The sequence below is a fragment of the Hyperolius riggenbachi genome, chromosome 1 (genome assembly GCF_040937935.1).
Source record: "Hyperolius riggenbachi isolate aHypRig1 chromosome 1, aHypRig1.pri, whole genome shotgun sequence".
NCBI classification, from domain to species: Eukaryota; Metazoa; Chordata; class Amphibia; order Anura; family Hyperoliidae; genus Hyperolius; species Hyperolius riggenbachi.
This window is the reverse complement of record NC_090646.1, coordinates 292,454,389-292,468,028: the sequence shown is the minus strand read 5'-3', so window position 1 is coordinate 292,468,028 and position 13,640 is coordinate 292,454,389. Positions and strand designations below refer to the sequence as shown.

The 13,640-nt window shown below is 47.6% G+C and overlaps 1 protein-coding gene across 1 annotated transcript in view; it reads left to right on the top strand.

The window, feature by feature from the left end:
* Positions 1–13,350, top strand: part of B4GALT1 (beta-1,4-galactosyltransferase 1) — a 311,629-nt gene extending 298,279 nt beyond the window's left edge. The window contains exon 8 of the mRNA XM_068233724.1: positions 13,157–13,350. The gene's annotated coding sequence lies outside the window, so the exon portion shown is untranslated. The remainder of the gene's footprint in view (positions 1–13,156) is intronic.
* The last annotated feature ends 290 nt before the right edge of the window (positions 13,351–13,640 follow it).

Below are 13,640 nucleotides of genomic sequence, written 5' to 3'. Positions count from 1 at the left end.
GCTTCTGGCAGAAAACTACAGTCATGCATCCCTCTCTGCAGTCCGTCATTAGATGGAACAGTATGGTGTTTGAAATGTCCCATTAAGGTCATTGCACTCTACTTCTTCCAACATACCCATTAACTATAAATGTTTAGTCGTATGACAATTGAACAGTCAATGATCCATACTCTACAGTAATCAATTGTACTTAGAAAAGTCATCATATTTGTCCTTATAACTGATGGTGGTACTGTGGGTATAACAGCTACTCTTATTAAAAATCTAATTTTCTGGCGTTACTCAAATAATTATCAAATACACTTCTTGTTATGCTGCATGCACACTCCAAATCATTCTTTCTGTCTGCAAACACAAGATCCACCACGTCTGCATGGTGTTAGAATACATGCTGGGAGCAGTGGTCCACATTCCTCCTTGCCCCCACCTTAGGAATGTGGGTGTGGACTCCACACAACATTATACAAGGCAAACTCCTGTAGATCTTCAAACAAAAATTCATACAAATTAGTACGTCTGTCTGTAATTTTCACAGCTGGCATACATCATGCTCCTGAATTCTCTCCACTTCACAAACTATACATGTAACATTTTACAGAATTCAGAGCAACATTATTACAAACACAAACCAACATAACTGACGTGCATAAACAGACAAGCACACAGCAATGCAAATCGCTTTTAAATCTCCAAACTTCAAACAAAACATCAGACAAACAGATTATAAAAACATTTACAGACATCTCTTTACTTTCAGAATCATACAAACAACAAGCAAACAGCAAATTACAATTCTTACTGGTGAGGAAACCCTCCTTTAGAAACCCTTCCCTCTCTTTGTTGAATGCTTCTATCTCCCAGGGGATCTGGTGGTGAGTTCTCTGTGCTCCTGAGTTCTCAGATTTACATACCATACAGTGGCGTAGCTAGAAACCTCTGGGCCCCGATGCGGAATCTGGATGTGGGCCCCCCCTCCCGGCAACAACAGCCCCCCCCCCTCTCGCAACACCCGAAGCACACACATATCCAAATCCCCATAGCTGTGCATGGCATGGCTATATCAATTCCGCTTTCCAGCAGCATGGCTGCCACGTTCAATTTGCAAACATACGCAGCACCCAGAGGAAATAGGGAAATTAGTAGCAAGATGCCAGTCTGAAGGAAAATAATCGTTATGTGAGCAGCATTCACCCGATAATAATTATGTGCGCAGCATTCACCAGAAAATCGTTATGTGCGCAGCATTCACCAGAAAATATTAGTTATGTGCGCAGCATTCACCAGATAATAATTGTTATGTGCGCAGCATTCAGGGCTGTGGAGTCGGTCCAAAAATCCACCGACTCCGACTCCTCAGTTTAGGATTCCACCGACTCCGACTCCTCTAATTTGCATATTACAATTTTGTTGATTAAAAGTATGTAACATGAAATTCGTCTCTTAACTGCCAACGCTTAGGAATTTTACACGACAACTGAAGTGAGAAGGATATGTAGACTACTATATTTATTCCCTTTAGACTAAAACTAGTCCTTGGTAAGAGTACTTGTAAAATGGTACAAACCGGAACAAAGAACATCTATCAGGCCCTAGGCAATGTAAGTGTGGGTACATGTAAGAATGATGTGCAGGTACTCTGCAGGGGAATGAGGAGATTCTTCCTCTATTACACATTCTTCATACACAATCTGAACAAGTTTTATGGGTGACAGACAACACTTCTGTGTTCAATGTGCACAACATTCTCAGTGGATTCCCTGCAGCTCTGTGGGGAGTGCATATGTAGAGTATAGTATTACTGTGTAACAAAGTAAACCTGAGACAGATGAAATTAAAGTTTTATACATACCTGGGGCTTCCTCCAGCCGCTTTCAGGATAATCAGTCCCTCGTTGTCCTCCTCCACCACCTGGATCTTCTGCTATGAGTCCAGGTACTTGAGCCAGTCGGGCGTAGTGCGCATGCACACACTTCGCCGCCAGGAGCATACTACACCTGTGCAGCACTATTGCACAGGTGCAGAATGTTCCTGGCTGTGGGAGCGGCATGCGGCCGGACAGCGCTGACTGGCTGAATTACCAGGACTCATAGCAGGAGTCGGAGTCGGTGCATTTTTCCCGACTCCGACTCCAGGCACCCAAAATTGCCCGACTCCACGACTCCGACTCCAACTCCACAACTCCACGACTCCACAGCCCTGGCAGCATTCACCAGAAAATAATCGCAATGTGGGAGCATTTACCAGAAAATAATCACAATGTGGGAGCATTCACCAGAAAATAATCGCAATATGGGGAGCAGTCACCAGAAAATAATAATTATGTGCGCAGCATTCACCAGAAAATAAACGCAATGTGGGAGCATTCACCAGAAAATAAACGCAATGTGGGAGCTTTCACCAGAAAATAAACGCAATGTGGGGTAATTCACCAGAAAATAAACGCAATGTGGGGGCATTCACCAGAAAATAATCGTTATGTGGGGACAGTCACCAGAAAATAATCGTTATGTGGGGGCAGTCACCAGAAAATAATCGTTATATGGGGGCAGTCACCAGAAAATAATCGTTATGTGGGGGCAGTCACCAGAAAATAATCGTTATGTGGGGGCAGTCACCAGAAAATAATCGTTATGTGGGGGCAGTCACCAGAAAATAATCGTTATGTGGGGGCAGTCACCAGAAAATAAACCTGTACAAATAAAAAAAATTCACTCACCTGGCCAGCCTCTGACGGACCTGACTAATCACTGTATGTGCATTCCTTAGATCAATGGTCTGTGACCTGCAGACCACAGAGGCACGGACAGCAATCCAACATCCCAACATACAGAACAACGGCACTCACTCCTGCTGCCTCTACTAACGGTGCACCCGACCTCCTCCTCCTGGAACTTTGCCTGCTCTGCCCCGTGCAGTTGAAGCTGGAGAGGCTAGCCAGCACCAGGGGAGAGAGCGAGTGACGTCATAGTCACAGACAGTGACATGACTCATCTCGCCAGACTCGCCTGGCTCCAGGGGTGAGCCTGGGGTGCCTGGCACCTAGGTGTAAGATTTCCTCTGGCGCCTATGGGAGTGGTTAAATTAACCGTGCCCAACCACATAACCACACCCATGTCCTGCCTAATCACACCCACACCTACCTCTTTACGCATGCATGTGATACCCCATTCCTACCCTTCTTTCATGGGCTTGCTCCTGGCTGGCTTTGGCTGCCTGCGAGTCTGCTAGTCTCTGGACTGACTCAGGCTGAGAGGCTCTGCGAGTGCGACGCAGTCACACACTGCGTATTTATGGCTGCCTGCGGCCACCCTACTCTCGCTCGCTGTCTTCGGCTCCTCCCCCCGCCAAGCCCAAGCGTGAGGTGGGCTGCCTGTATCTTTACCGGTGCGCCGCGCAGCCTGCCAGTGTTGCCAACCTTTCACGTTATTTTTTACTGACAAATACCTAAAAATTCACTGACAAAAGTTTTTTACTGACAAAATTTCCCCACTAAATGCACATAAGAGACAGCGTTTCACCAGTAAATGCACATAAGAGACCGTTTTTTTCACCAGTAAATACACATAATAAGAGACCGCTTTTCACCAGTAAATGCACATAACAAGAGACCGCTTTTCACCAGTAAATGCACATAACAAGAGATTGCTTTTCACCAGTAAATGCACATAACAACAAACAGCCAGTGTCGCCAGTATATGTAGCCAGGGATATATGTGCCCATTATATCTAGGCAGGGGTATATGTCCCCAGTATACGTAGGCAGGGGTATATGTCCCAGTATATGTAGCCAGGGGGTATATGTCCCCAGTTTATGCAGCCAGGGGGTATATGTCCCCAGTATATGCAGCCAGGGGTATATGTCCCCAGTATATGCAGCCAGGGGGTATATGTCCCCAGTATATGCAGCCAGGGGGTATATGTCCCCAGTATATGCAGCCAGGGGGTATATGTCCCCAGTATATGCAGCCAGGGGGTATATGTCCCCAGTATATGCAGCCAGGGGGTATATGTCCCCAGTATATGCAGCCAGGGGGTATATGTCCCCAGTATATGCAGCCAGGGGTATATGTCCCCAGTATATGCAGCCAGGGGGTATATGTCCCCAGTATATGTAGGCAGGGGTATATGTTCCCAGTATATGCAGCCAGGGGGTATATGTCCCCAGTATATGCAGCCAGGGGGTATATGTCCCCAGTATATGTAGCCAGGGGGTATATGTCCCCAGTATATGTAGCCAGGGGGTATATGCAGCCAGGGGGTATATGTCCCCAGTATATGCAGCCAGGGGGTATATGTCCCCAGTATATGCAGCCAGGGGGTATATGTCCCCAGTATATGCAGCCAGGGGGTATATGTCCCCAGTATATGCAGCCAGGGGGTATATGTCCCCAGTATATGCAGCCAGGGGGTATATGTCCCCAGTATATGCAGCCAGGGGGTATATGTCCCCAGTATATGCAGCCAGGGGGTATATGTCCCCAGTATATGCAGCCAGGGGTATATGTCCCCAGTATATGCAGCCAGGGGTGTATGTCCCCAGTATATGCAGCCAGGGGGTATATGTCCCCAGTATATGCAGCCAGGGGGTATATGTCCCCAGTATATGTAGGCAGGGGTATATGTTCCCAGTATATGCAGCCAGGGGGTATATGTCCCCAGTATATGCAGCCAGGGGGTATATGTCCCCAGTATATGCAGCCAGGGGGTATATGTCCCCAGTATATGCAGCCAGGGGGTATATGTCCCCAGTATATGCAGCCAGGGGGTATATGTCCCCAGTATTTGCAGCCAGGGGGTATATGTCCCCAGTATATGCAGCCAGGGGGTATATGTCCCCAGTATATGCAGCCAGGGGGTATATGTCCCCAGTAAGTCCGGCAACCAGGTGGAATACAAGAAGGCAAGAAACGACCTAAACAGAGAACTGAGGTCCGCTAAGAGGGGCTACGCGGAAAAGCTGGAACAGAACCTCTCCTCAAACGACTCACGAGCCGTGTGGAAGGGACTGAAGGCTGCCACCAACTACAAGCCCCCCCCTCAGCACGCCACACCGAGCTCTGAGCTTGCCGAGAGTCTCAGTGACTTCTACTGCAGATTCGAGAGTCAGCCAGCACCTGCAGGACTCCCACAGCCACCTGCACAATCTGCCACGGTAGCCCTAGGCCCTTACTCACCCCCACCATCAGTGAGGGAGGAGGATGTACTGAAACACTTGCTAAGGCTAAATGCTAGGAAAGCCTCAGGTCCGGACGGTGTGTCGCCAGCCTGCCTGAAAACCTGTGCTCGCCAGCTCGCTCCCACCCTCTCTTCCATCTTCACGAGGTCCCTCCAGGAAGGCAAAGTTCCTGCGTGCTTTAAGAGGTCTGCCATTATCCCGGTCCCCAAAAAGCAGGGCATCCTCGACCTCAACAACTTCAGGCCCGTGGCACTTACATCCGTGATCATGAAAGCTTTTGAAAGCATGGTGCTACCTCTCCTTAAGCACTCTACTGAGGGACTGCTGGACCCGCACCAGTTCGCGTACAGAGCGAACAGGTCCACAAATGACGCCATCAACATCTGCTTGGAGCACGTCTATGATCACCTGGATAGACCGGACTCCTACGCCAGGATCCTCCTACTGGACTTCAGCTCAGCATTCAATACTATCAGCCCTAAAATACTTCAGGACAATCTCGCTGCGCTAGGAGTCCACCCCACCCTACGCCTGTGGATCACGGACTTCCTCACCAACAGGTCCCAGGTCGTTAGGTTAGGCACCATCTCCTCACAACCTAGGATCACCAACACAGGGGCCCCACAAGGCTGTGTCCTGTCGCCGTTCCTGTTCTCTCTGTATACGAACAATTGCAAATCCACTTCGGACTCGGTAAAAGTAATCAAATTTGCCGATGACACGACCATTGTGGGTCTCATCACCAAAAACGATGAGAAGGCGTACCGCCACCAGGTCGAAAGCATATGCAGCTGGTGCAGAGAGAACGGTTTGGTCCTAAACACAGCAAAAACGGTGGAGATGATTGTTGATTTCAGGAGGAGCGCTTCTACCCCGCCTCCAATCCACATGGATGGCATGGAAGTGGAAAGAGTCCCCAGTGTCCGCCTACTGGGCACAACTATCTCCAATGACCTGAGGTGGAACACCAACACGACCTCAACACAGAGGAAAGCCCAACAGAGACTTTTCTTTCTCCGCCAACTGAAAAAGTTCGGTATGGCCCAAAAACTGCTGACAAATTTCTACTCAGCCACGATCGAATCCGTCCTATGCTCTTCCATCCTGGTCTGGTACACCAGCTCCTCCGCCAGCGACAAGCTCAAACTGCAGAGGGTCATCAAATCTGCAGAGAGGATCATCGGAAGATCCCTTCCCACTCTGGACCTCCTCTACCACTCCAGGCTGAACACCAGAGCATTAAAGATCGCCAACGACCCCTCACACCCAGGCTACCGCTTCTTTAATCAGCTCCCCTCGAGCCGGAAGCTCCGGTTCCGATCCATCTACACCAGGACCTCAAGACATAAGAACAGTTTCTTTCCCTCTGCTGTCAACCTCCTGAACTCTCGCCATGGAAATGCCTATCCCCACCCCAAAATACCAAGACGCACTGAGGCACTTTGCACATAGCTCAAGCGTACTTTTTTTGGTTGTTTTTTTATTGTATTGTAACTTATGCCATTGTCTCCCTCTGCATACATGTTCTTTAATGCTCTGTTTTTCTGTATAATGTTCTGTTACTACTGCATGTCCTCTATCTGTAACTACTGTGTACCGTGTATCAGTACCCTGTAAGTGCCAAGCCCAATTCCGGGCACGACCCAGTCGTGCTTGGCGAAATAAAGTTTCTGATTCTGATTCTGATTCTATATGCAGCCAGGTATAGTGACCCCGTTTAGGTAGTGAGTGACCCCCTTTAGTTAGTGAGTGACAGGAGCCCGCCGCCGCTGCTCCCCCCTCACCTGCAGCATCAGCCAGACGGCCCAGGCATCAGCGGGCGACCCGACCAGAACAGGCGCCGGACGCACCCGCTCTATATGCGGAAGTAATGTCACTTCCGCATATCAGTGCGGGTGCTAGGTCCTAGCGCCCGCACTGTTGGTCGCCGCCTGATCGAGGTCTGACGTGGCGCTGGCGGCTAGAGGGAGGGAAGGAGTGTTGGGAAGGAGCGGTGGCCAGAGGGGGGGAGCGGCGGCCGGGCGGCAATGCACCCGCCCAAGCTCGGCCCTGCCTGGCTCCACCGCTAATCACTGCTGTGCTGTCTGCTGCTGACGCTGGGGAGGAGGGAGGCGGAACCGAGGGAGAGAGAGAGATGCACTCCGGCTCGTCCTCGCAAAAAAAGTTACATTATGCAAACAGGGAGGGCCCCCCCTCAAGGCTTCAGGCGGCGGGCCCCGTCGCGAATGCGACCTCTGCGACCTCTATTGCTACGCCCCTGATACCATACCTTTGGTTAAAACTATGCCTTAACACTCTGTTTTCACATTCCTGTGTCCACCAAAAATCTCACTTACACATTGCCCACAACTGGGTGACCTCAAGTTTGCAGTGATTTCCACAATTTCAGTACCCTTACCCACACTTAGTAACTTGTGGATCCCGTTGTCTCTGAGGACACTGTCGGACCAAATAACCTTGCTTGTCACATACAAAACTTTCTCCACGTACTTTGTGACCTTCATAATCCTTGCATCCACGCCTTTGTGGGCGTACAGAACATCCACTATTACTCACATAAAAATCATTCTCATCATCACCGCAATCAGCAACATACATGACAACTTTCTTCCTTCACTTTCTCTCACTACATCTGGCATACTCCACAAACCCACTCATTCTACTCTCTGGACTGTACCATCACTTCTTACACCTACAATCTGCTCAGACAGTTTCGTTGAATCATCAAGGAAAAAGAACCGTTTAACCACTTGCCGACCAGGTGATTTTTCAATGATCGGTGCTGCGGGCTGCAGAGGAGTGCAGCATGGCGATCAGACTACCCCCCTTTTTTCCCCACTAGGGGGATGTCCTGCTGGGGGGGTCTGATCGCCGCCGGCTGCATTTGTATAGCGGGAGGGGCTCTTCAAAGCCCCCCTCCGCAGCGTTCTCCGTCGTCTCGCCGCTCCCTCCCTCTCCCTCCCCCTGTGAGCTGCGCAGGACGGATTTCCGTCCTGCGCATTGAAGGATAGGCTTAAGCCTATCATATGCCGGCGATCCCCGGCCAATCAGAGGCCGGGGATCGCCGATCTGCCATACGGCGCTGCTGCGCAGCAGCGCCGTATGATGTAAACAGCGGGGATTTCTTCCCCGCCTGTTTACATTTTGCCGGCGAGCCGCGATCGGCGGCTCTCCGGCTGTTCACGGAGACACCCTCCGTGAACTGACATGGAAAGGCTGCTCGATCGAGCGTCCGTTTCCATGGTAACCCGCAGACGACCAGTTTACGCCAATCGGCGCTCGCTGGTTGTCAAGAGGTTAAAATGAATCAATCATGAGTGAAAAAGTCAGGACTCGAAAGCAACTGCAATGACTCCTGAGTGAGCTGGGAGGGGCTCCATTTCTCTCAACTCACAAAAAAAAATGGTTCAAATGAATCAGCTGCTCATGAACCGAACAACACCACTTCTCCATTAACTACAATATTTTTACACAGGGCTTATTTCTTCTGCACATAATACATATTCAACCTTGATAGCCTTAACCTTGACTGAACCTTGACCCATTCTCAACCTCCCCCGTTCACACACCTTTTTGTTTCACCCGGTCCCCTCTCGGAAATATGGAATTGTAGAACTACGTCCTTACCCGACAGAACTACGTCGTTGCCCGACAGAACTATGTCTCTGCCCGTCGGGGGCTGCAGCTGAGACCTGACAATACTCAGTGTGATGAACCTCTGCATGGGGGTACCTCTTTCTAAAGTACAGGCACAATCCCTGATTTAGTTCCACTCCGATGTTACTGCCTGTTATGTGGCAGTATTCTGTCACAAGGGACTTACAACTCAGCTGAGGCACACAGTAGCTTAGGAAATAGATCACGGATTGTTACATGCAAACAATACAACAACACATCAAAACGTATACTCTATTTTTTGCGCAGCCCTGTGTACAGGAAGTTACAGAAATAAAAAGTAGTACTTACAATTAAGGAGTTTTCAGAACACCTGGAGGTTTTTTTTTTTTAAGAGACTTAACCAGGCGACTCCACCGTACCTTGGTTGAAGAGAGTCCTGCGGTTCATAGGAAAACCGTATGCCGAGAGGACACAAGACCTGATTGAGCGAGTGGCCTCCTGTTTGAAGAGAACTTTGCTCCGGAGGTCTTTTACCGGGTCTGGTGGATGTGCCGGTCTCAGACACTCGTCCAGGGCGAGTCCTCTATGGCTATAGGTTTCCGGCCTGAAGGACCAAATGTAAATGGAAAATAAACTCACTCGGAGACTCTCTTCCTTGTGCCAATGAAACAGTGGAATCTGTATTTACTCGGCCGAGGGCATTCCTGCGCTAGTTTACACAGGTAAAGTTCTGAACTCACACCTCACCAACGCAGAAAGGCAAAGGTTTGTTGCTCCAGTCTGTTTTTAAACCCTCGCTAACATATTCCTCCCCCTAGGCAGTCTCTTTCCATCAGTCCAATCAACACTGGCAAGTGGCAGGTTGCACCTCCTGGCTGGGTAGGCCCTCTGAGTCTTTCATGAATGACCTGCAAACAGTTCCTTGTAGGTTAATGTTCAACTTTCAATTCTGGCTTAAGTTTATTTTTCTCCAAAGTGACCTCAGAGGTAGCCAGCCCTGTGTTCTGGTTTAAACTGCATTTCCAATACATTCTTTCTCTCTGCCCTCTGGAGGGGGGGGGGGGAGGGGGGGAGAGGTCATTTCTGCAGGAAAGATACTTGGAAACAGTAACTGAGCTCTAAATTCATATTCATTTGATTACATTATGATAATTCTTAAACAATACAGTAATTATATTCTTAAAGCATCACTCTGGTTTGGTTATATTAGCATGATTCTTATTGCAGCATAAGAATATAAATGGTATACGCATAATTAATTATAAAACCTTTATTAATTCTTTCCACAAGCTCAATGGTTCTTTTGCATAGATAACAGCTGGAGTTTCTTAACTCTTCCTGTGGAAACAATATTAGAATTATGTCTCTTCTCCTAATGTTTTATTTCTTAACTGTACTACACATACAAATCATTCTATCATAATTTTTTTTTTGCTTCAGTGTACCAGAGCTGAGTAAACGTAAAAGTTTTAGGCAGGGAACACACTTGACTGTTTTCGTGCGCGTTTTCTGCACAGAAAAACTGAGAACTCATGTTAATCAATGTGCTAGTGCACACTTACTGTGTTGTTCGCACGCAGAAAAAAAAACTGACATTCTGCATCCTGATTCTGCACATTTTGGCAGTTTTCTGTATCAATTACATCAGCTGCTGTGAAAAAACGCGCGCGTTTTCCTGCATGGAAACACACTTAGTGTGCAGAAAAAGTATGCAGAAAAACGCGCGCAGAAAACTGAAAGTCAAGTGTGTTCCCTGCCTTATACATACCTGGGGCTTCCTCCAGCCCCATGCGCTCAGATCGCTCCCACGCCGCCTTCCTCAGCCTTCTCCTGCTTTGGTACCGGTTCCCATAACTTCAGCCAGTCGCGGCCAGTCTGATGCAAGGGAAGTGCGCTCTTAACTATCTCTCCAGCAGCCACTGGAAAGATATGTAGAGGGCGCACTTCTCTAGCGCAGACTGGCCGCGACTGACTGAAGTTATGGGACCCGGTACCAAAGCAGGTGAAGGCTGAGAACAGCGGAGTGGGAGCGATCCGTGCGGATGAGGCTGGAGGAATCCCCAGGTATGTATAAAACTTTTACGTTTACTCAGCTCTGGTTGAGGGATGTGAATGTTTCCTTATAAACAATACCAGTTGCTTGGCAGTCCTACTGAACTCTTTGACTGCAGTAGTGGCTGAATCACACACCTGAAACAAGCATAATCCAGTCTGACTTCAGTCAGAGCACCTGATCTGCATGCTTGTTAAGGGGCTGTGGCTGAAAGTATTAGAGACACAGGATCAGCAGGAGAGTCAGGCAACTGGTATTATTTTAAAAAGAAATATCCATATCATTCTCAATTTAGGTTCCCTTTAAACTAAGCCGAATTATGGCTCCTCTTTGTAACTACAATCCTGATTCAAAACTTCTTGCTTTTACTGATGGCTAGCACGATACAATATTCTACTGCTACTTCTTTGTAACTAGTTTATTACTGTTATATTTTATTATCGTTTATTACTGTTATAATTTATTAATAAGACACGTTATTACAATACTCCTTTATTATTATTCTTGAATGTGTTGTGTCAAGATTGGGATATTATAGGTGTTTACAAAGCACACTGGCTACCTATACTTATTTTTGGGGGATAAGCACACTGGATACTTTTGCTATCTTGGGGGAGGGGGCAATCACGCTAGCTACCTAATACGAGGAAGGGGCGGGGCTAATTTATACTTGGGGCACCTGGCTACCTAAAATTGGTGCAGGGGAGGGGACACAAAGGTGCCTGGGGGGGGGGGCAATCAAAATTTTGCTATAGAGCCCCATGATTTCTGGTTACCCCCCTAGTGTTTACTATTACTGTACCACTACCACTTGCAGCGATCTGAGGAACACTGTGATGGTAAATACAAGCGCCAAATAAGTTATCTACATAAGTATACCACAAGGATGATTCCTGGTGGTTGAGACACCAACCGCCAAGGCTCTGCAATGAGAGAGACCAGGAGCCCAATGGTGCAGTATCATTCGGTAAAATTGGTATGAGTAGGATAGTAAGATATACTCACAAGGGTGGGTTGCACTCCTGCAACCACTGACAGAGCTTATGGGAAATTAAACCGTTCCCGTTCGGTATCCCAGCTCCGCTTGGCAGGTACTGGTTGGTCGCTCTCCTTAGGTATTTGGACATGTGGTGTACCATATACTACCTCGAAGGGTTGGACTACACCTAAGAAGACTTGTTGGAGGCGCCCAGAATATAATTATCTTAAATCATAAAGTATAGGAGTAATTTGGTCTTACCTCCATAAATGGACAAACCATATAAGTAAAATTTATTACTGATGCACAAAAAAGACAACGTGTTTCACGGATACTGGCCTGCTTCCTCAGGTCAATAACAAAGTGCCTAAGGCTGTAGCAGTCACAGCTGTGGGCGCCTCTTTTTGTCTCTTTGACCTGAAATGACCTGAAAACAACCTTTGTCTTCAGGTCATTTGAGAGTTATTTTGAGACCGCCATGTTGCTACTCTTCAGAGATAATTAAAAGAGGAAGGAAACTTACAATTGTCCCCCTTAAAGGAATACTGTAGGGGGGTCGGGGGAAAATGAGTTGAACTTACCCGGGGCTTCTAATGGTCCCCCACATACATCCTGGGCCTGCGCAGCCACTCACCAATGCTCCGGCCCCGCCTCCAGTTCACTTCTGGAATTTCAGATTTTAAAGTCCGAAAACCACTGTGCCTGCGTTGCAGTTTCCTCGTTCCCACAGCGCCTGCGTGTGCAGTGTCCTCGTTCAGACCATACTGGGCCTGCGCAGTACGCTCCTGGTGACACCAGCAGGAGCGAGGACACGGCAATGCAGTTGCAGTAGTTTTCAGACTTTAAAGTCTGAAATTCCAGAAGTGAACCGGAGGTGAGGCCGGAGCATAGGTGAGTGGCTGCGCGGGCACAGGATGCCTGCAGGGGACCATTAGAAGCCCCGGGTAAGTTCAACTCGTTTTCCCCAGACCCCCCTACAGTATTCCTTTAAATATTCTTTCTCATAATTTGACTCACCTGTGTATGTAGGTCAGGAGCCACTGAGTTTACCAAGCCAATTTGAGTTCCAATAATTAGTTCTAAAGGTTTTGGAATCAATAAAATGATAACAGTGCCAAAATTTATGCTCCTGCCTAATTTTATTTAAACAATTATTGCGCACTTTCTGTAAATCAAATAAACTTAATTTCACTTCACAAATATCACTGTGTGTGTCTCCTATATGATATATTTAACTGACATTTTTTATCGTAACAACCAACGATTTATACAGGAAAATCATGACGATTAACCAGGTTACCCAAACTTTTGCATCCCACTGTATCTTTAGGGCCTGTTTCCACTTGAGCTACAAATCTCCGTTTTTTTTCTGTCAACAAAGTCTGAGTTTACCTGATCCCAATACAAACTACTGAGTCCGCTTCCGATTTTCATCTGCGCTAAAAATTTGGAGTCCCTGCTTCAGAAGTTTGGACATTGTGGACAAATCGGGCATAGTGCTTTTCAATGGTCCCGGACATGTCATCCTTTGAATCCATTTTTTGTTTTTTCGTCAGAATTCGTATCTGAAAATAAATTTCCTGTCTGTGTAAGTACATCCTGTTTTCTGTTTTTCTCCTCTGTGATCATGGCTTCAGTGTACATAGATGTGGAGGAGCTTATGTACAATGTGCAGGCCCATTCCTGCCTATACGACAAGGGCCACAAGCAGTATCAGGGCATACACTATACCTGGAATCTATGGGAGGAGATCTCAGCATCTTTCTTTGAGAACTAGGACAACCTGCCCCGGAAAGAGAAGCTCAAAAAACGTA